General features: G+C 40.4%; 1 protein-coding gene and 2 long non-coding RNA genes across 13 annotated transcripts in view; all 3 read right to left on the reverse strand.

Moving 5' to 3' along the window:
* LOC131920236 (STAM-binding protein-like) overlaps positions 1–9,463 on the reverse strand; it is a 43,327-nt gene extending 33,864 nt beyond the window's left edge. For 4 of the 7 annotated variants that reach the window (XM_059274598.1, XM_059274593.1, XM_059274582.1 and 1 more), the window contains exons 1-3: positions 9,324–9,463; positions 6,085–6,245; positions 2,945–3,120 (exon numbers count right to left, since the gene is read on the reverse strand). The gene's annotated coding sequence lies outside the window, so the exon portion shown is untranslated. The remainder of the gene's footprint in view (positions 1–2,944; positions 3,121–6,084; positions 6,246–9,323) is intronic. The other 3 variants (XM_059274606.1, XM_059274586.1, XM_059274580.1) reach the window with 1 other exon arrangement.
* A 1,380-nt stretch (positions 9,464–10,843) lies between these two features.
* Positions 10,844–18,677, reverse strand: LOC131920317 (uncharacterized). Of its 5 annotated transcripts, XR_009381614.1 has the most exons (6): positions 15,256–15,515; positions 15,011–15,142; positions 13,541–13,656; positions 13,053–13,114; positions 12,846–12,964; positions 10,844–10,960 (listed from the first exon to the last, which is right to left on the reverse strand). It is a non-coding gene; the product is annotated as an uncharacterized LOC131920317 (long non-coding RNA). The 5 variants fall into 5 exon arrangements; XR_009381619.1 differs by lacking the exons at positions 15,011–15,142; positions 15,256–15,515 and adding an exon at positions 18,622–18,677; XR_009381613.1 differs by having other exon boundaries at positions 15,011–15,515.
* Positions 18,678–18,687: 10 nt separating this feature from the next.
* LOC131920354 (uncharacterized) lies at positions 18,688–21,836 on the reverse strand. The gene is made up of 3 exons (XR_009381633.1): positions 21,727–21,836; positions 20,416–20,499; positions 18,688–18,727 (listed from the first exon to the last, which is right to left on the reverse strand). It is a non-coding gene; the product is annotated as an uncharacterized LOC131920354 (long non-coding RNA).
* Positions 21,837–22,209: the final 373 nt, after the last annotated feature.

Consider the following 22,209-nt stretch of genomic DNA (forward strand, 5'->3'; position numbering starts at 1 on the left):
TGCAGCCACCTGTACTCACAAGTGCACATACACACACACACACACACACACACACACACACGCACACACACACACACGCAAACACACACACACACACACACACACACACACACACACACACACACCCCTGTACATAAATGAAATTAATTGGAAAATAAGTCTTATAAAGACTTAGTTAAATGATTCCCACAATATCTGATTAGGAATACATTGTCCTATAGCTATATGAGATGTAAATTTAGTGTAAAATAAACTTAATAATATTGGCTACTTCATTCATTTATTAGCCTTTCCAATGACATAAGCAGTTTAATGATAATGATATATATTATTGTATAAAAGCTATCAAGAATAGAATCTCATGCAGTTTTTCATTCCTCTTGTCTCGCTACATTGTTTTATAATTTTCAGTTGTGACATACATCAATCACATAGAAAATAATAAAGCGAGCATTACAAACAACACTGCAGGTCTATTTCATCCACTTCTCTCCAGATACAGTTGGAAAATCTAAGATAGTGTTGTTGAATCCCACAACATGCTATGCGACAGCCCTCGAGAAAATATCATTTATATTCTTCAAACTCACGACCTACAGGGAAACATTGGCTTCACAGAATTCTTTAGGTCAAGTTCCCAGGGGCTTGTGATGGGTCTTTTAAATGAACAGAGTTACTGAAGCTGTAAGGTTGGAATGGAAGAGTTTCAAAGATTAATACAAGAAACTGAGTGTTTAAAATGGACCTTGGGAAGTTGTTTAACAAGTGAGCAGTTTGTCGGGATAAATAGATATGGAGGAATTTTTCTTTTTAGCCAAACAATGGTTTTTATTTATGAGTTTAGTCTTAATTGTTCTCAGGAAAATGCCTTCTGAAACAAGCAGCAAACGTATCATGGGCAGCTCAACTGCACTGGATCAGGACAATGTTAGTTCTTGCTACTGCGTGTGTGTGTGTCTCTGTGTGTGTGCGTGCGTGTGTGTGTGTGCATGTGCGTGTGCATGTGTGTGTGTCTGTGTGTGTGCCTGTGTGTGTGCCTGTGTGTGTGTATATGTGTGTATGTGTGTGTGCATGTGTGTGTATGTGCGTGTGTGTCTGTGTGTGTGCATGTGTGTGCACGTGTATGTTCGTGTGTGTGTGTGTGTGTGTGTGTGAATGCATGTGTGTGTGTGTGAGTGTGGTGTGTATATTATGATGCATGCTCTAAAGCAGTAACACTGTATGTAAGAATAGAAAATATTCTGAGCAAACTGAAATAAGGAATACATGAAAATATATGAAGGACATTTTGAAAACTGAAAGATTTGGGAAATGTTCATAGTTGTATACTGCTAAATATAAAAGAAAGGGAACACATAAAGAGGAAGTGGTTTTTTCTTTTATATCAAAAACATGTAAATTTATTAGGAAAAGCAAAATCAAGACAACTAGTGTTCATCCCTCCAGCTGGGGTGGGGATTCTCAGTTATACAGCTGTCTGAGATACTCATGCTGGTATAAGGAACAAGATAAACCCACTGGGTCTGCCATCTCTGCCCTGAGGGGGGTGAATAATCCAAACTAGACACACTGAGAGGAGTGCTTTACTGTCCTGCAGGGTATTTCTCAGTGCATCCAATTAGACAAACAAGTTAACCAGTAACCTTTTCCTATTACCTTCTTTTCTATTAATTATGTCATTATTTTGAAATCAATGTACAATTCATGAATATGTTTGGTGTCATTCTTTTTTTATAATAAAAACCCATATGTGGTCCCAAAATCTTAAAATATTTACTAGTTCACTAATAATAATTTACATTTGGTAGTATTTAATTAACTTTTCAAAAATCCTGAGATGTCTCATGTCTTTTCACCACCAATGAAACCCTTTATTCTGGGCTGGAGAGATGGCTCAGAGGTTAAGAGCACAGGCTGCTCTTCCAGAGGTCCAGAGTTCAATTCCCAGCAACCACATGATGGCTCACAACCATCTATAATGAGATCTAATGCCCTCTTCTGGCATGCAGGCATACATGCAAGCAGAACACTCTATATATAATAAATAAATCTTTTTTTTAAAAAAAAAAGAACACTTCATTCTTATTCCTGGGACAGAGCTATATTACACTTATCCTATGTATCCAATATCAGTATCCTATTGATTTTAGCTCTGTATTACATCCCAATGAATAGACCATGAGGATATTTATTAACTGCTTCACTTCCAGCCCTGATTTGTCAAAACTTTTCAAGTTCTGGTACTCATTATTGTTAACCATTGATTAATACAATATCTGTACCAAAGTTCAGGTCAGTTAGAGACGGAGATGGGAAGACCTGGGGAAGACAACCAAGGGGATGGTGATCCTTTGGCTCACACGACAAAAGCCAAACATCTGTTTTATCTGGGACATTGTATTTAGGAGGTTATTTGTACAGTAATTAGCATTACCTTGTTTGATATTACACTAGTACATCAAGTTAAAAAAATTATCTGACCTTGAAATAAGCAAAATTACTAAGGAAATGATTACCTTCAAGTTTTGTGATGTACTGAAGGCATCACTGAGTTTACTCCTTTATCACTCAAAACTGAACACTTCTGTGATTCCTGACTTCATAAAATCCTGGGTACAATTTACTCAAAGAAGTCTGCCATTGCACTTGTAATAAATATTTATCATGTATTTATCTACAAATGAGTATCTTCATAAAATATCTTCTAAGAATTAAATGTGATAGTTTTCAAGCACCTAACTTATTTAGAAGGTGTATATGTGCATATTTTCTGTATTATACATAATGTGTATATATAAATATATATATTTATATATATTTATTATATATATTTATATATATATTTCTTCAGCATATAGTTACAGCACACAAGTGCTTATGCATAAATTTTTAAAAGATTTATTTAATTTTAATTATGTGTATGCTTATGTGTCTGTGTTGTTACCTGCCCTTGAGTGCAGTGCCCATAGAGGCCAGAAGAGGGCATCAGATCTCCTGGAGCTAGAGTGGCAAGAAGCTGTGAGTTCCTAAGAAGGAAACTGAACTCAGGTCTTCTGTGTATGCTCTTGTCCATTCAGACATCTCCCTGGCCCAGGAGAATATTTTTCAAGAAACAAAATGCTAACAAAAAGAATAAGAAAGACATAAAGAAAAAATATCAAAATATTGAGAAAATGTATTTCTACTACAAATAGGTACCAGACAGGGTGAGAAGAATTAGTGATATTTTAGGCCTGCTATTAGGTGCTTGAAAACTATCATATTTAATTCTCAGAAGACATTTTGTGAAGATACTCAACTGTAAAAAAAATACATGATAAATATTTATCACGAGTGCATTGGCAGACTTCTTTGAGTAAATTGTATCTAAGATTTTATGAAGTCAGGAATCACAGAGGTATTTTACAGTCTCCTGTAACTCCAGCTCCAGAGGACACCATATCACTGGCTTCCATGGACACCTGTAGTATTCACTAGTATGTAGAGCATATACACACCTACAGGCAAATACACATAAAATAAATCTTTTTTAAAGACTAGCTTGCTCCTTTTTAAAGGATCTTCAAGTACAAACTGTGGGGACATGGGGGCTCTGTCTAACTCACTTGCACTGGATATAGCAGTCAGATTGTTTGGGATTGCTGCTGTTCTTACTGTTATAATAACGAAATGCCTAAGGCAACCTGACTCTGTATAGTAAAGAAGGTAATTTTTTCACCAAAGTTTGGAGGCTGAAGTTCCAAGACTGGGGATTCCTATTTGTTTTGGCCTCTGGTGAAGTTTAAGATCACACAGCATGGAAACATATAAGAAGAAGACATCTCATGAGAAATAGGAAGCCAGCAAGTGGCTGAGGGTAGGGGTTGACTTGTAACAACAGCTCATTCTGACCATCTCTTCTGACTGTAGCTCCTGAGGACTGCAGGAGTTTATGGTTGCTTTTGCCTTTTAAACATCTTCTCCCTTCAGTGTTTCCACAGGATCGCCACATTCAACCCATATACAAACTATCACATCAATAAATGGATAAAATAAGTTTCTAGCCCAATGGAATATATTTACACATGAACTGGAACAAGCTGGTTAAAAATATATAAGGAAAATAGGCTTAATGCCAGCTGAATATGTTTCTGATTGACACAGAGAATGTGATAATTGTAAGAAGTAATGCATGAAATGTGATCAACACAGTTGTCATTACAGTGAAGACCTGAACAAAGTGAGGCAGAACTCAGAGAAATATCTCAGACATGAACATCCAAGAGAAATATACAGTTAGCATGGATGTTGGCACATTCAGGAAATAAAATAGTAAAGCCTAGGGGTGAGGAATATAGCTCAACAGTAGAGTATTTAGAACGCATGAGATATATGAGGTCTATCAGTACATCATCAGTACAGCAAATATGTATATACTAATATATGTGTACATTAGTATATATGCACATGTATTAGTGGCCTTTATAAACTGGATCAGGAAAGGAAATAGATATCCTGGTTGCAGCTCAGTGAAGCCCACTTTGACTTCTGACCTACAGATATGTAAGATGAAAACAAGATGTGTGATGCCACCAAGAATGTGGACATCTGTTATAAAGTCATAGAGAACAATATAGGAAGATAAATATATAGAAAGTCGGTATGGTTATGTCCATGTAAACTGGTATGTCATTTTTCTCATATTCTACTTGACAACATCAAAACGACAGTGGCAATATAAAGCTACTTACTATATATGATACAACTTATACACACACATGCACACACACATGCATTCGTGCACCTTTCTATAGGTGAGTACATATGATGTATATTACAAAAATTGCATGAATTACAGACATCTAATGGGATACTCACATAATAATAATACTTGAAAGTAATAACTAGACTAATGCTATAAAACATTATTCAGTGTAATTGCTGCTCAGATAGAATCACTGTCGATTATCTAAGTGATGTTGGCAAGGGATTCACCCAACTGCAACTACATTTAAAAATTGATTTAGCCGGGCAGTGGTGGCACACGCCTTTAATCCCAGAACTCAGGAGGTAGAGCCAGGCAGATCTCTGTGAGTTCGAGGCCAGCCTGGGCTGCCAAGTGAGTTCCAGGAAAGGCGCAAAGCTACACAGAGAAACCCTGTCTCAAAAAAACAAAAAAAATGATTTTTAAAAAAAGCATGGACTCCAGTGAAAGTCTAGAGTGATAGTTTAGTTCAGTAGATCTCTATGATGGAAACATTGTCTTCACCACTACCCACCAGCAAGCCTTGTATAGTAAACAAGGCAGCCTCAACAACTAAGGCTGCTCCATAATGACTGGCTTTGGAGAGGCTGGCAGCCCCTCTTTCACAGGGTACTATTCTTCAGCCACTCAGCTCAGTGCTCCTGTGCCTCTTGCTGTAAGCACACTCCCACAGAAAGTGACTGTGAGATTGTTGCTTTATCAGCTCATCTGATGCTCTCTTACCAAGCACTAACACTCTAAAATTAAATTAGTTAGGCTCCAGTTTTTTGTTGTAATTTTTGCTAACTCTAGTTGGCTCACTGTTGCTTTGGTTTGTACTGATTACTCTGAGTCTAGAGTCCAAACAGAGTACTTCTTCACTAACTCTGTCTTTCTGTTAAGAGGACACCTCTCCATCCTAGGAAGCAATTCTGCATCTTCCCTGGGCATGAGTAGGGTGTCAATGTGGTAATTGGTAATTACCAGTGTGTGGATGCATGCCAGGTGTGCTCTGCTTATATCTTAATTCTGTCTCTACTGTGGCTGCTTACTCTGCTCTGATGTGCAGATTTATATCAATTTCATCTAGGGTTAGAGCAAAGAGATTCCCAAGGAAGACTGAAGGAAAGAGAGGAATATGTGAGTACATTTGCTTTCCCAGATCCTTGGTGTCTAACTAATGAATGAATGAATGAATGAATGAATGAATGAATGAACAAATGAATAAGTGATGTTTTCAGCTATGGTAAGTTGTATAATCATTTAGCTTCTCTTGTCCTTTTAGTTGTGAGCCAGAGCCATTAACAGCTGAGCCAACTTTCCACCCCACAGCATCTGTGAAGAGCTAGAACAGCACTTACTTCATCTCATGAGTCTGTCGTGAGGAATAAGTGAATTAGCACGCAGAGACTGGAATATTGCTAGTCATATTTTAGCACATGAAACAGCAGCTCTCTATAGTGTCCATATTCTCAACTGCAGCACAAGTCTGTCTATCCAACACACATTTCTCCAGATTTTCCTGAAATAAAATTTAAGCCAAAGACCAAGGATGTAAAAAGCTCATCTTAATTCTGCATAATTCTGAGGCATTTAGTCATCTAACTGTGGTTACTGTACAGTCAGCTTTATGCAGCACAGACCCTGGCTGGTGACAGGGGCAGAGACTGATTGACATAAGTGACATTCAGACATGCCACAGTACCTATCACTGCATCAGACCTCTCTGAATTGTGCAGTTACAGTGTGTTATGCCTTGGGAGTCTGCCACTGACATACATTCAGGTGTCTGTCTCAGGCAGCAGGAGTCCTTAGGAATCCAGATCTGAACAACCACCCACTGACCCTGAGCAGTTCCAGCTGCAGATGTACCACAGCAAGATGGGCTTGTGTCCAAGGTTCATGGCTCTCTGAATGTGCTCCATCAGTCATTCTTAGGCTACAGTGTCTCATGGATCAAAAGCCATTATACTGAAACCAGTGAAACTAAAAGCCACCCAAAACACAAAAACAAATGAGAATTGAAACAAATATCTTCTGATAGTGACAATTAGCCTATTTTCTTACTGTCTGGAAAGTAATGAACAAAATTCAAATCACCAATTCTTATCCTCTAGGTTTTCCCTGTATCATATGGGGAATAAACACACACTGGATTTCCTTTGATCTAAAATTACTACTTTTTATCCATTTTAATATTTTTTAAAAATTATGCACGACATTTTAATGTGATAATGCTCATTTTCATTTCTGAGAAAAGCCTGTTAATAAATCAATGCTGCATTTATAATCGTTGCTAGCATTTCAGATTTAAAATTAGAAGAAGAAAAGCTGATGCTAATTATAACACACTATGAGGGATCAAATGAAAGTCTTCTTGGGTATTTTCAGGTTATAAACCCAGCAAGAGACATCTTCAAATTGTAGAACTCCTGGGATTTTAAAATGTACACATTGATTTGCACACACACACACACACACACACACACACACACACCAAGAAGTAGACACACACACACACACATACACACACACACACACACACACACACACACACACACACACACACACACCAAGAAGTAGACACACACCACATGTTCTCAAACCACTTTTGCTACTGACACCATCCCCAAATCCTCATGTGGAATATGCATGCCTTTGACCATTGTGACCTTGAGGAGAATAGAAACTAGACTAAGAAGCCCCGACTTCTTTGAATTTGCAGCATGTGAGGACATTGAGAAGTATGGTTAGGTGAGACCTCTAAAGGTTTCTTAGTAAGAGACACCAAAGACATAGCCGAAGGTTTGAAAATTTGTTTCTGTTTTTTGTTTGTTTGTTTGTTTGTTTTCCCTACAATCTTTGGCCAAAACTTGAGTTCCAGTGAGAAACGAGTCGGATTTCTGAGAACTCTCAAGAATGTACTACTTGACTCTGATTCTTCCTGTGGACCTAATTTCCCAGGCTAAGAAGTAATGATAATGTGGCCTTATATCAGGAAGCAGGAGATGGAGCATTAGGGAGAAGTAAGTGAACATTTGTTCAGTCACATGAACCTGTTTGTTTCAGGATAACAACATTCATAGTTAGCTTCACCTACTTGCACATCCTAATCACCCACAAAGACTCAACTTCTCAATACCACCAAAGTGAACTGTTAAGTTTACACATGACCTTCTGTGCAGACCACAGCATGTAGCACATGGGGTGTCTCACACACACACACACACACACACACACACACACACACACACACACACACACATTCTCATTGAGTCATTAAAAAAGAAGTTGGTTTGCTTGATGCTCTTCAAAGGGAAATGATGAGATCCCAAACACAAATCACATGCCTGTGTGGTTGATGTCCTACTTTTGCCACCTCGAAACTCTTAAAATGTTTCTCTGAATTTGCAGCTTTCCACCTGATGATGGTGGTAAAGGGTTATGCACACCTTGTCGCTACTTCCTGCTACTGGAGTCTGCATGTATCATCTATGATGCTCTGAGCATCAGATTAGGCAGGTCTATGAGGCCAGTGACCCCAAAGGTCAAGTTGGGAATTACATGTTCTCAGTCTGTTTTGGATGGTTAAACTATTCTAACTCAGAAAACAAGAACCAACTAACCCCATTGTATTTATTGTTCTTCACTTGATATTACTGTAGTAGCCAACGGATATTGTAGAAATAGATACAGAGAAGGAAGAAGGAAAGAGTAGATAACCAGGGCTCGTATCTCCTCCAGCAACCAAAAAGTAAAAGAAATCATTAGGTTAAAATGGTGCAATTCTACTGTTGTATAAAAAAACACATATGAATACATATCTACATGTATATTTATATTTATATACATATAAAAGGTATATAGACACTATATGTAATGAAAAGCAATGTATATAAGCTCCTAATGCATGTTGTGTAATTTCAGTGATTTCACATACATCTTGGATTTTCTAATTTAAAAGTAACAGCTAAGTGTCTTAATTATTAAAATAGGAAAGATTTAATTTAAAGCATTTAAAACTAATACTACACAATGCAAAAGTTGATGACAAATAAAAACTGGTATTTTTGCTTACTTTAAATACTTGTAAGTGGTAACTAAATGCTAAAAAGAGAGAGAAGTAAGAAAAGTTGGCTCTTTCTTGTTTGCTTGCTTTTGTTTTGTTTTTGTTGAAGAGATAGGGCCTCTGTGATCCAGGCTGGCCTCAACCCTATAAGATTCCTGCTGCCAATTCTACTGATACAGTTACAGACATACGTCCATCTGCCTAGCAAGAAAAAGCTTTCTAATTTAGCACAACTAACACACTTTCTTCCCTCTTGATGGGCTCAACACCTAGCATTATCATTTTTTTACTATGCCCTGTAATTATTTTTAACGATATTTAATTTATTGTTTTTAAATTTCTTACATTAATTCAATGTACCTTGATCATATCCACCTCCTCCCTACCTCCAGCTTTCTCCAACACCCCTCACCCATGCATTGCATCTCCTCTTTTGGTTCACTCAGAATAGAATACATGGTTAATGTAAAAGAAAGAACATAAGAATGCCAGGAGAGAAGCAGAAAATATTTAGAAATTCTAATAATTTACTTGCTGGCTTGGATGTCTCTGGTTTCTCTGCCTCCAACACACCCTCACTCATAGTCCTTCTGTCTATTACATCATCTTGTCTACCAGCCACTGATACTCACTAGGCACATAGGTTCCATGTCTTCTTTCAGAGGTCTTCATGTCTATCATTACTAAGTAGGTCCCAGGATTAAGAGATACCCTAAAACAACAGCCTATTCACTCTGTCAAACCCATTGCTGATAACTTGCATCTGAATTTTGGAGTGGAGATCTGCTGGAAGCAGGCTGAGCAGTGAGTGACATCTATGTCTTCTATGCACTTAGCTCTTTTAGTATCAGAGTAGTCTATGAAATCAGCAAACACACTCTATGCCCATTTGCTGCATCCAGAAATAAGGAATCACCACAGTCAACTATCACAAATGAGTGTCATTGGTCCTAGAAGGCAACTGTAGAAATGACATGAGTTTGGACGTCATCCATGAGTTACCATCAAGATTGTTCTTTTTAGGTAAGTTAAATATTCTCTGAGTACACTTCTTCCTTAATGGGGTGTAGAAAATCTCATAGAACAAAGTCCTCCACTCAAAAGCAAAACACATTGTATTTACTATCTCAACATTTTTCACCATAAGGGCTATTGACATGAACCAGGCCCCCTTTTCACCTGTATCCATCTAGGATTCTGAGTAATGCGCAGTTAATGAAAAGACTTGAGCCCTATCCAGATTCTTTCTGCAATGTCTGATGGCTCCAGCAGCCACACTAATCTGCAGAAGCGAGAGTGGTGGTTACGATAAAGCCAGCCAGCCTGACCTGATGTCACCAGGGAACTGAGTGCAAGAGCCGATGCATGGTGTCAATAGGGATGAAAGCTACTCCAGACTGGGGCTGTTCCAGAATCTGAGCATTGCTCTGCTGCTGCACTAAGCCCTGATTGGTTCTTTGTCCCTCTCAGACTCTAGGAGCTTCCTGATAATCTCTGAGTAAATGTTCAGTTTACATTTGCTGGGACTCTCTCTGATGCTTCAGCTCATAACCCAATTGAAGCGTCGTTAACGTGTGTGTTCAGATCCCAGGAGGTCTTGACAAATGGTGTAGAAACAAATAATAACTCATTTCTGAGAATGTTTCTATACTCTTCTTGGAAAGGCCAACCAAATATTATTGATGACAGTGTTCTGGAGGAAGAATGATGGATGGTTATTTTATATTGTGTTTGAGAAATGACTACTGCATCTCAATATGCCAGATTAGCTACAAAGGGATGTTAGCTTAAGGGGAAGAATGTCCTTTGCTTTATGTCTGTGTGGATTTGGAAAAAAATATCTGTGTGCTGTAGCATCATGATTCCTGAAAGACGTTTAAAAGAGCCAGTTCGCATTCATTGAGACTCTCAGGAAAGGCTATTTGATTTGATTTGATTGTATGAAGTACAGTGTCTTAGCTACTTTGGGCTGCTGTAAGAAAATGTCTTATACTAAGCAATTTATAAAGAAGAGAAATTCATTGCTCATTATTCTGGAGGCTGAGACTTGCCTTTCCTCGTGCGTAGCATCATCTCTGTATAGACAGTAGAATAGAAAAAGGCTCCCTCAAGTTTTCCTGTTAGGATAACACCATTCACAGTTTCATCCACTTGTATGTCTTAATGACCTGTAAATATGACAAAAGTGAAAATTAGGTTCCATGTGCCTTGATGAGGGATAGAGATGTGCAGACCACACTGCACAGCACACTGGGATGTCCTATACATATTCTTGTCATGCCAGCTACTGGGCAAGAATGAACTGCTTGGCTGATGCAATTCAAGAACAATCATGAGATCTTATATTTGAAGCCAACAGAGGCCAGTAGCCTTTTTCCCAACAGAAACCTGTGCATGTAATATAAGACACAGATAAACGGGAACAGAAAGGATACTGGCATTTAACAAGGACTCCACACAGCTCTCAAAAAGTCTGCTTTGGTGGAAGATTTACTACAAAAGCATCAGCTTTAAGTTCCTTGGCCTTTGCAAGGAGTTTGCTTAGCTTTCTCGCTTGACCTTCACTGTGGCATTGACTCCTCTTCCAGAAGGTTCTCTGAGATCTGGGGAGATGTTTATTGTTAGAGTCAAGAGCACCCCTTGGACTTTATATGGTGCTACTTTCCTTTTGCTTTAAAAAATGAGATTTATGTGAGTTAGTGCTGGGAGCCATCCCCGGCAGTGGATGGGTCCTGCAGAGGATGTAAGGAGTCGGTGGTGAAAGAAGTGAGCCAGGCCATGGTGGTCGGGAGAATCTTGTAGCCTGACTGACTAGAAGCCAGAGTGTTTCTGTATTTATACAGAATTTAGTTAGCAGGGATACATTCATGATGTTCCAAAACATAGATCATATCATTTTTGGTTTTGGACATGTGTTTCACTTCCTTTTGCTCATCTTTTAGTAATCATTAATAAACTATGACAGAACAGAGTTATCATTTCCAATCATTTTCCCTCAAGTTTTGACATCATTAATAAACAGAGTTATCATTTTTACTCATTAACCCCATAACCCAATTTTTGAGAATCTAGAGGCATATGACAGCCTGTGCTCAGGCTGGTTGTTTTGACTGCTTCAAGGACACTAGACCAAAACAAAATCTTCAACCTCCCTGGGCATTTTGCCATGTCCCAAGCAGTGTATTATTAACTCTTAGTGGTCAGAATGCCCAGGAAAAATCCTCAGGCTAAAGCTGCTGCAGTTATTATTCAAATCCTGGCATAATACAATCAATATTCATATTCATATCCTTATAGAATTTGTCTATATGTCTAATCTTGGCATTCTGTTGTTCCTTGGTCATATGACATTATAGTGGCTCTACATGAGCTAACTTCTAAGAGAGGAAGGTCCTGACATCTCGTACTTTTATCATCTTTCCACTCCATACTTTACTTATCAATAGGTCTCTATGTAGGGCAGAGTTGTATGCCACGTAATTGTCTGAATGTACAGTGGGAAGAGGCTTATAATCTGAACTGTGGCCATCTCCTCTATCCCACCGGATCTTGTTGACCTTTTTGAATTTACTTTGTTTTGAATATCTTGTTCCAGTGTAAGTATAGGGACAAATGTTTCAAGAATGTCTCATAGCCTCATGAAGAGACCTCTGGCTTCTTCTTTATGTGTCACAATCTCCAAGGCATAAGGAAGACCTTCAAGTAGATAAGGATATCTCCCTCAAAGTGAGGGAGGGATAGTATGTTCAGGACTTTCCTGGGTAAGCTTAGAAGCAGCATTTCTGGGAAAAGGCATAAATGATTCATAAGAAATTTTCCATCCATCCAATATCCTCAAATTGTACAAATATTAAAAGTGCCCCAAGTATGTAACAGGTAGAGATGAGAACCAAAGGTGGCATGGCAGCCATCATGTGGCTCAGCTCTGCTGGATCTTTGTCAAGCAGCTGTGCTGGCTTTATGACTTCTGCCATTCCATTCAGATATGGCTGTGCCAAGTTAGAATGACTCTCTGTCCTTAGCCACCTGCACTCTTTTCCCTTTTGCACTTACAATCTCCACTTCCTCTAATTCAGTTCTTTATTGCTATCAGTCCACCAGCTGGTGTCTTATCTCTTTCCAAGGAACAAAGAGGGGCACTGGGTTCCACAATTATCAGCAAGGGGATTTCACTGAAAGGAAAGAAATTTTCAACTAAAATAGATCTTAAAAGTAGAAGGAGATGCTGTATCATTGAATAGAAATTCTTAAAACTCTTACCATTACTTAAGAATGTTAGGCATCAATGTAATGCATCGTATCTTCCCATAGATCAGCCACATCTAGAAATAAAACAGTTTGCAGTTTCTCTCCTTAGGGTCTTGATATCTCAGACACATCTCTAGGCATTAGAGTTTGAGAGGACAGAATTCCACACTGGGAGGTAGAACAAAATTAAAAGGGCTTCTTTTCATATGCCTTTCCATTTTTACTAGGACTGGCAATCTTTCTCAAAATCTAAGAACACATCCTTCATTATAGATCCTTCTTCTGGAAAGATCACTGCTTCATGTCCTGGTGTTGAACCCCTCATACCTGAAAAAAAAATCTGTATTTCATGAGCAAGACATAATGTGTTAGTTGTCTTTCAGGAAAACAGTCTGACTTCTAGCAAGACAGATATGAATGGTTTGTTTTTCTTATGAGAAAGCCAGAGTGGTAAAATCAGACACTTGGAAACAACTGAAATGATGGGAAACAGGGCTTACTTTTTTGTGACTAATGGCCTAAATTGTGGAATTCACTCCAGTACCATGAAAACACCTCTTCCTCCTGTGTTTCTTCATATTCAGGCCATGACAGGAGGCAGGGCTGAGGACAGCAGCTGCAGAGGGAGATGAGACATTGCCATGAAGAGGGGGAATCACATCCATGGAGTTTTTTTCCTTCCAGATCTTTAGATCACAACAGGTAAATGGTGAGCACCACATGCAGAGACAGATGAGTGGGAGGCAACTATAACCCTTCCTGTTTGTGAGACACTGCCCTGAAGAGTCTGTGAAGACATGGCCCACAGTGATAAATGTCTGAGAAGAAGAAAGAGGGATTCAATTAGAAACAGTTCAGATTGCATTATAAAAGAAAATACTGTTAGCTGAGGAGGGACCTGCTGAAAGAGAAGGCTAGATAGAAGTCTGAGATGGTATTCCTAGGACAGGAATACCTCAGTTATAAATAATATCCATGACCATTGTGTAACTGTACCTCATTTTCATTATCCATTTTTCAATTACTTTGCTGTTAAAAGAAATAACATCATGAAATTTGCAAGCAAATGGATGGAACTAGGAAAAGTCATCCAGAGTGTGGTAACTCAGACCCCGAAAGATAAGCGTGGTATGTAGTCACTTATAAGTGGATATTAGCTGTAAAGTAAAAAATAACCATGCTACAATCCACAGCTCCAGAGAGGCTAGGTAACAAGGAGGAAACAATAGGAGGTGAATAGATCTCCCTGGAAAGGGGGAAAGGAATAGATTTTGTGGGTAGACTGGGGGAAGGTGGGATGGGAACGGGAGGGAACAGGTGGGGGAGTGCAGAGAGAGAGGACTGTGAGAAATGCATGGAAGTGAGGGGCATATCGGGAATGCGGCAGAACCCTAGTGCAATGGGAAATCCCAGGAATCTACAGGAGTGAAAACTCCTAGTAATGGGGGTTAGAGTCTGAACCTGCCATCTTCTGTAACTAGGCAAGGCTTCCAGTGGAGGGACTGGGACACCAACATGTAGATGTAACCAACCATCTTATTAAAATAAGAAACACAGAACCAATGCAAAGAAGAAAGCCAAGAGATCAGAGCTAAGAGCCTTACCCGCCTGCTGCAGCTAGCCTCTTCAGCCAAGAGACCTCTCCGAAAGAGACCTACTTCCTGTCTGTTTGTCTTTATATAGACTTTCTGTTCTGTCTTCTCATTGGTTGTAAAACCAACCACATGACTGCCTCGTCACTGTCTGTTGGCTGTATCCTTGAATACACAGAGATCTACCTAGCTCTGCCTACCAAGTTCTGGGATTAAAGGCATGCACCACCACTGCCCAGCTTTTTCTATGGCTCTAATAGCTCTGACCCCCGGGCAACTTTATTTATTAACATACGATTAAAAATCACATTTCAGTACAAATAAAATACCACCATACCAACACAGCCACAAAATCCTTCCACCTACAATTTTTCCTACCTGCAAGATGTGCTGGAGTAAAGGTGGCACAGAACATGTGGGAGTGTGAAACCAATGACTAGTCCAGCCTGAGACCCATACCACAAAAGAACGCCCATGTTTGACACTGTCTGGAGGGCCAGGAACCAGGGTCTGGATAGCCAAAAAACTAGAATAGAGTCAAACAGTTCCTGGGGATGGGGAAGTCAATGAAATGATTCCTTATGATACTCTGATATACTTGTAGAGGATAGCATAGTTATTACCAGAGAAGCTTCATTCAACAACTGATGGGAGCAGATGCAGAGACCCACAATCAAGCATTAGACGGAGCTCGGGGAATCCTGCAGAAGAGGGGAAGGATTGTAGGAGCCAGAAGGGTCAAGGATACCACAAGAAAATGGCCAACAGAATCAATTAACCAGGGCTCATAGAGGCACACAGAGATTGAACCAACAATCCGGGAGCCTGTATGAGTCTGACCTATGTCCTCTGCATACATGTTATGGTTATGCATTTGGATGTTCTTGTGGGGACACCTAAGAGTGGGGAGCGAGGGCTGTCTGTCACTGTTTTGCCTGCTTTTGGGACTCTTTCCCTCCTACTAGGTTGCCTTGTATGAGCCTTAATATGAGGGGATGTGCCTAGTCTCATTGCTACATATGTCATGTTTGGTTGATAACCCTGGGAGGCCTGCCCTTTTCTGAAGAGAAACAGAGGAGGAATGTGGATCTGGGGGAGAGGGGAGGGATCTGGGAGGAGAAGAGGGAAGGGAAACTGCAGTTGGGATGTAATATATGAGAGAAGAATGATTAAAAAATGGGGGAAAAAATCTATGACCTTATAATTAAGTATGTGTGCAAATGAGGATGTTTGAGTGGAATCAAACCCTAACGCCTAACAGTATTAACTTCTTTGTGATCTTTGGTTCTTTCATCTTATTATCTGTTTCCTGTTTCAAAATAACCAAATCAAGCCTTATTATAAGTACTCAGGGCTATATGAGTTGAAGATGTACTTTTCATTTCTAAAACAGTATGTTAGAGAAAACAATGTGTCCCCACAGTACACATTACACTCTGGGACAGTAACAGATTTCTGCCCCCCTCCCCCAGGAGTCTAGACATATGAAGCCAGAAAATAAGGGTAAATCACTCAATAAATAAATACTGCTTCTATTCAAAGGATAACACAAAAAGACTAGATAAAAGTCGGATGAAACACTGCCTGAAGAGTTGTTCCTGAGAGGGAAAGCAGAAGCAATGGGAACTTTATTTTTAAATTATCTATCATCTATGTATCTATTTTCATATAATCATAGTCTCCTTATTTATTACTACATACAGTATACAAGGCAAACACATTCAGGTTAGCCCCACCATGCCTTATGTGTCCTTACAGTTCCACTTATAACAACTATAATTTCCCTAGATCTTTCCATTTTACTGAATTATGAGTTCATCTCAAACATGTAACACTCTTATTACTCCTAGATTTTTGTGTCCAACACAAAAGATGTGTCAGAAAGAAGAAGCAGACTGAACTGCTTATAAGAGGAATTATACTGACTGGTCCTTCTACTAAGAGGTCAGTAAATGGTTGGGGCACACACAATCAATCAATCAATCAATCAATCAATAAACAAACAATCCAGACGATTGAGAAGAGCAATTCTATGACATACACCCAGTCTAACGGAGTCAGGAAGTGCAAGGCTCACATATAAAGCCTGCTGCAAGTCAGTTGCAAGGCTCACATATAAAGCCTGCTGCTAGTCAGTTCAGTGCAGGGTCTTCTATTAGACAGTGTGTGTGTGTGTGTGTGTGTGTGTGTGTATGTTTGAGGCTCCACAGGCCAGAAGAATCTCTAAAGAGGATCACAGTTCTGAAATGGTCCTAAAGAGATCCCTGCTCAAAATTATTTCTCCAAGTAATACATGTCACTTTTTAAGAGATAAAATTTGAAGTGGCTAACTACTACTAGAACTACCATCACCAAACTTTTTTACAATGCCATATTACAATCATCAAAATAATAAGGTTCTAATATTCACAGAGCATTACAATACTACCACACCATTGTTTTTACCCCATAGCACTAATTCACAAGTAGTCATCACTATTGCAATGTTATACAGAAATAAATACAACTGGTGTATTTACTTTCTGTAACTGAATTCATATCACCCAACTTTTATCTCAGAGTCACATGCCCTGTGTCAAATTCATGGATGCCTTGTCATTTATATCCAGCCATGCTCCCTTGCTTTCCCAACTTCTATATGTGCTCTCCTTTGGCCATTATCATCTTATATTTGTAAAGTTATCATTTTCTGAAAATTTTAATTTGAATTGCTCATTGTAGATTTTTCACTCTAGAATGCAGGATGCAAGTTCTTTGAGGACAGAGGGGTCGTTTGCTAAATGTACTACTGCCCAGCCAGAGAATAAAGCACTGTGATAGACAAGAGGTCCCAGTGAATGAACAACTGAATGGTTTCATTGTTAATCTGTTGATAGATGAGAATTCAGAGACTCCAGACTTCAGTAGACTGCACACTCATGTTGATTCTGCCATATTTCATGCAAAGCTTCCTACATCACAATCATGGACCTCTTCTCACACAGCACCAAACTCTCAGTTACTGAGAATTCTTGTCTAATCAGATCAAACCCAGCACTCCAGGTGAGAGGGAATTGACAGTAACCTTCTACTCTCAGCATCCAATCCCATCCCAATTGCCAGCCCTCTGTAGCATGAATCTTAACAGTTCTTATTAATAAGATCAAACCCGAGGCCAGTTATGGGGTGAACACTGGAAGATCAGAGAGACAGAACAAGCCACAGCTACCTCACCTTGCCAACTTCTCGGCTGGTCTTGTTTCCTCAGACTGGAAGCCTCTGTGTCCTCATATCCGAATGGCTCTCAGCTGAACTGTGCTGCTCAAAACCTAAAAGCTTAACTAGCCAAATGCTTAACCAACCAAATGCTTAACCAGCCAAATGCTTCTTGTTTCTGGTCTTCACGCCTTATATATTTTTCCTTTCTACCATCACTCCCTGGGATTAAAGGCTGCTTTCTGGGATTAAAGGCATGTGTCACCATGCTTGGCCATTTTCAATGTGGCCTTGAACTCACAGAGATCCAGAGGGATTTCTACCTCTGGAGTGCTAGGATTAAAGGTGTGTGTGCCACCACTTTCTAGCCTTTGTATCTATTGGCTGTCTGTTCTCTGACCCCAGATAAATTTATTAGGGTACACAATATTTTGGGGAACACAATACCACCACAGCCCTCTTTTTCTTTCTTTTAAGACTCATTCTAGCTGCTGAACAGAAAGAGCTTTAAAGTGGGCAAGAATGAAAGGCAGATGTCCAGTTCTGAGACTACCTATCCCAAGTTATCTCACTTCCAACAGCATGTAAAAACATGGAGTATAGTGCTTAAAACGGTAAGCAGTTGTTAAATAGAAACAAAGCCATAATATACCGAAGACTAGGCAAGGCCCCACAGTTTTAACAGTTATCTAAACTATGTAGACAACCACTAAAATGTTCAAATTTGCTTACTGAAAAGTGAGGAGAGACTTCCAGAACACCACAATGAGGAGTTACATTTGGAATTTACATACCATTGTCCCCTTCCATCAGGCTTATGTCATTCAGATACATAATGTTGGTGAAGGCCACCCTCCTCTCTCCAGCTCCAGACAGAGTGTCAGATATCCAGGCCAGAAACTTAAAGGGAACAAAGTTGATAAAAGGAGTAAGTCTGAGACTCGGCTCTTTATCTATTACGTGTGTCTCAAAGGAGGAGTAAAGGCCAAGAGTAGAGCGTGCATGTTCACAAACTACAGTCACCTAACACACACTGACAATCACGCATCGTGTACACTGCACACAGAGACAGACACGGCAGGAAAGCTCGGGGCACTGCACTGCTCACGGAGTGCACTGCACACAGAGACAGACAGGAAAGCTCGGGGCACTGCACTGCTCACGGAGTGCACTGCACACAGAGACAGACAGGAAAGCTCGGGGCACTGCACTGCTCACGGAGTGCACTGCACACAGAGACAGACAGGAAAGCTCGGGACACTGCACTGCTCACAGAGTGTACTGCACACAGAGACAGACACGGCAGGAAAGCTCAGGGCACTGCACTGCTTACAGAGTGCACTGCACACAGAGACAGACATGGCAGGAAAGCCCGGGACACTGCAATGCTCATGGAGTGCACTGCATATAGAGACAGACATGGCAGGAAAGCTCGGGACACTGCAATGCTCACAGAGTGCACTGCACACAGAGACAGACATGGCAGGAAAGCCCGGGACACTGCAATGCTCATGGAGTGCGACTGCATATAGAGACAGACATGGCAGGAAAGCTCGGGACACTGCAATGCTCACAGAGTGCACTGCACACAGAGACAAACAGGAAAGCTTGGGACACTGCACTGCTCACAGAGTGCACTGCACACAGAGACAGACACAGCAGGAAAGCCCGGACACTGCACTGCTCACGGAGATCACTGCACACAGAGACAGACCTGGCAGTAAAGCTTGGGACACTGCACTGCTCACGGAGTGCACTGCACACAGAGACAGGCAGGAAAGCTCGGGGCACTGCACTGCTTATGGAGTGCACTGCACACAGAGGCAGACAGGAAAACTCGGGGCACTGCACTGCTTATGGAGTGCACTGCACACAGAGACAGTAAAGCTGGGGCACTGCACTGCTCACGGAGTGCACTGCACACAGAGACAGGCAAGAAAGCTCTGGACACTGCACTGCTCACGGAGATCACTGCACACAGAGACAGACAGGAAAGCTCGGGACACTGCACTGCTCACAGAGTGCACTGCACACAGAGACAGGCAGGAAAGCTTGGGACACTGCACTGCTCACAGAGTTCCAGCTGTTGCTCTGGGGAGCTTGCCTCTCAGCAATGACCACAAGGCAGAAAAGTGCCACACTGAGTAACAGACTGAAAGGGAAGGGAAGGCCAGAAATGGTGGCATGCTAGTGAGCCGGGATACAGACCACCCTCAACCAGGAAGAGCGTGCAGGTAGATTGTACACCAGAGTTCTCACAATCAGACTGTGGGAGTCCTGACCAGCAACAACTTTAAGACGTTGTTAGGCAATGGAGGGCTTTGTGAATAAAAAGAACAATGAACTGAGAAATAAACAGCGGGTCTAGGCACTGTTTCTGGTTCTGTCACTTATTAGCAGCCTAGTATGGTTATGCCTATCTGGTTTCCACGGCTGTTAAATTATTGCTCTCCCTAATCTAATCCAAATCTAAAATTCTACATATCTAGTCATTTCAAGGAGTATGTTACCTAAGAATGTCCAATAAGTATTTTTACATCCATTTATTTGCATAAGCAAAACTAGAGAGAAGAACTGTACACACTTACTCTTAATCGGGGGCACCTGGATTTGGCCAGCACTCCCATGAATATGTCAGGAGCCTTAAATTCTTGGAGAAATAAAGCCACATCCTACAAACAAAAATGATTAGCAATTTAGATGCTGCATACTGCTCAAGCTCCAGAGCTCAGACAACCCTAAAAGTTTAATTTCCTGCTTGCTTCCTTTCATTCACAAGGGGAAAATCAAAGGTCAGGAACAGTGTCAAAAAGACACAGTAAGCCAGGAAGTGGTGGTGCCCACCTTTAATCCCATAAGCACATGGGAAGCAGAGACAGGTGATCTCTGTTAAGTCTGAGCCTGCCTGGTCTACAGAGTGAGTTCCAGAACAGCCAGGGCTACACAGAGAAACCTTGTCTTGAAAAATACAAAACAAAAAACCCAACCAAATAAAAAGATAAACGTACCAGAAGAGCCTTTGTGGTACTCGCGTCCCAAGACAGTAGAACAAACCCATAAACAAATCTAACCCTGACTGAGACACAACTGAGAATAGCCTTCCTTTTATTCTGCACCGAATACATCTTTTCTGTTCATCCAGAATTCTCATTAAGTTATCCAAACACATTTGCCGACTGCCAGATTTAAGTTAGAAGCTGGGGGTGAGAAAGGGGAATGGGGAAGGAGTCAACTCCTAAATCCTACCCTGTAAGAACCTAAAACTGAGATAAGTGCTACTGAGTTACGTCCAATATCGGGACTTGGCTTTCCAAAATCCTTAAAAAAAAAAAAATTAAGTGCGCATGCATGTGCGGGGGGGGGGGGGGGGGATGGTAATTAACAGAAAAAAAATTCTGTTCACAAAGTAACTACAGTAGTAGCCCTGAAACTTTCTCCCTGGAGATTTTGTTCCACCCATATCACCTAGAGGGGCATACCACACAGATGAACCTAGAGTGGACATGTGACCCCAAAGAGATGGCTCTCACCTAGGAATGTAAGGTACAAAAGCTAAATCTGTTAGCTGTGGGGTATGCCAATTATAAAACACACACTACATAATGAAGTTTTAGTCGATGATGACTACATATATATGTATGTCGGTGGCCCCATGAAATTATACTGCCTAGTGATGTCATAGCTATCTTAGTTCACATTTATGTTAAATACACTATGCTGTCCATAGGATGAAACTGCATATATGTTCAAGGCACAATTTTGACATTAATAGCTCCTGGGACTTCATACCCTGAACCACAAACTGGAATGACTATAGTCCCTTGAACAGTGAAGGAATGAATCTTTTTAAAACCTCTTCACTCTTGAGTCTTTTCAGAATTTCACTTCCATCCTCATACCTCATCCATGGACATATCCCCAACTCTGCAAATTTCATTCTCCATTTCTTCAGCAAGCTCCATCTGCTGCTCATCATCATCTGAGTCGGACTTGTTACTTTCAAGTGTGACAATCTTCAGAAACATAAAGAAAAAAAAGATCAGTTAAAATACTCAGAGTTCTCCAAGTAATATTATCACTTAGAAGTCTCCAAGAGAGTATCCCTAAAGTATTTCCTCTGGCAAAATAGTTTCTAAAACCTAGAGCCTTGGATAGATCTACACGTTCTATATTCGTGGAGTAAACAGTGTCTGTAGGCAACAGAAAAACACAGGAACGAAATGTCAACGATAAACTTGCGCTTTCAAACAGTTTAGGATTAGTGTAGAAAAGACATGGAAACTGAGTCACAATAGAGAAGGCGGACTTAGCTGAACTGGTGAAAAGAGCTATGGGAGGAAAAACGAAGGACCAATGACCTGTTCCTGGGAGAAGAAAGACAT

This window comes from Peromyscus eremicus, chromosome 1 (assembly GCF_949786415.1).
Source record: "Peromyscus eremicus chromosome 1, PerEre_H2_v1, whole genome shotgun sequence".
NCBI classification, from domain to species: domain Eukaryota; kingdom Metazoa; phylum Chordata; class Mammalia; order Rodentia; family Cricetidae; genus Peromyscus; species Peromyscus eremicus.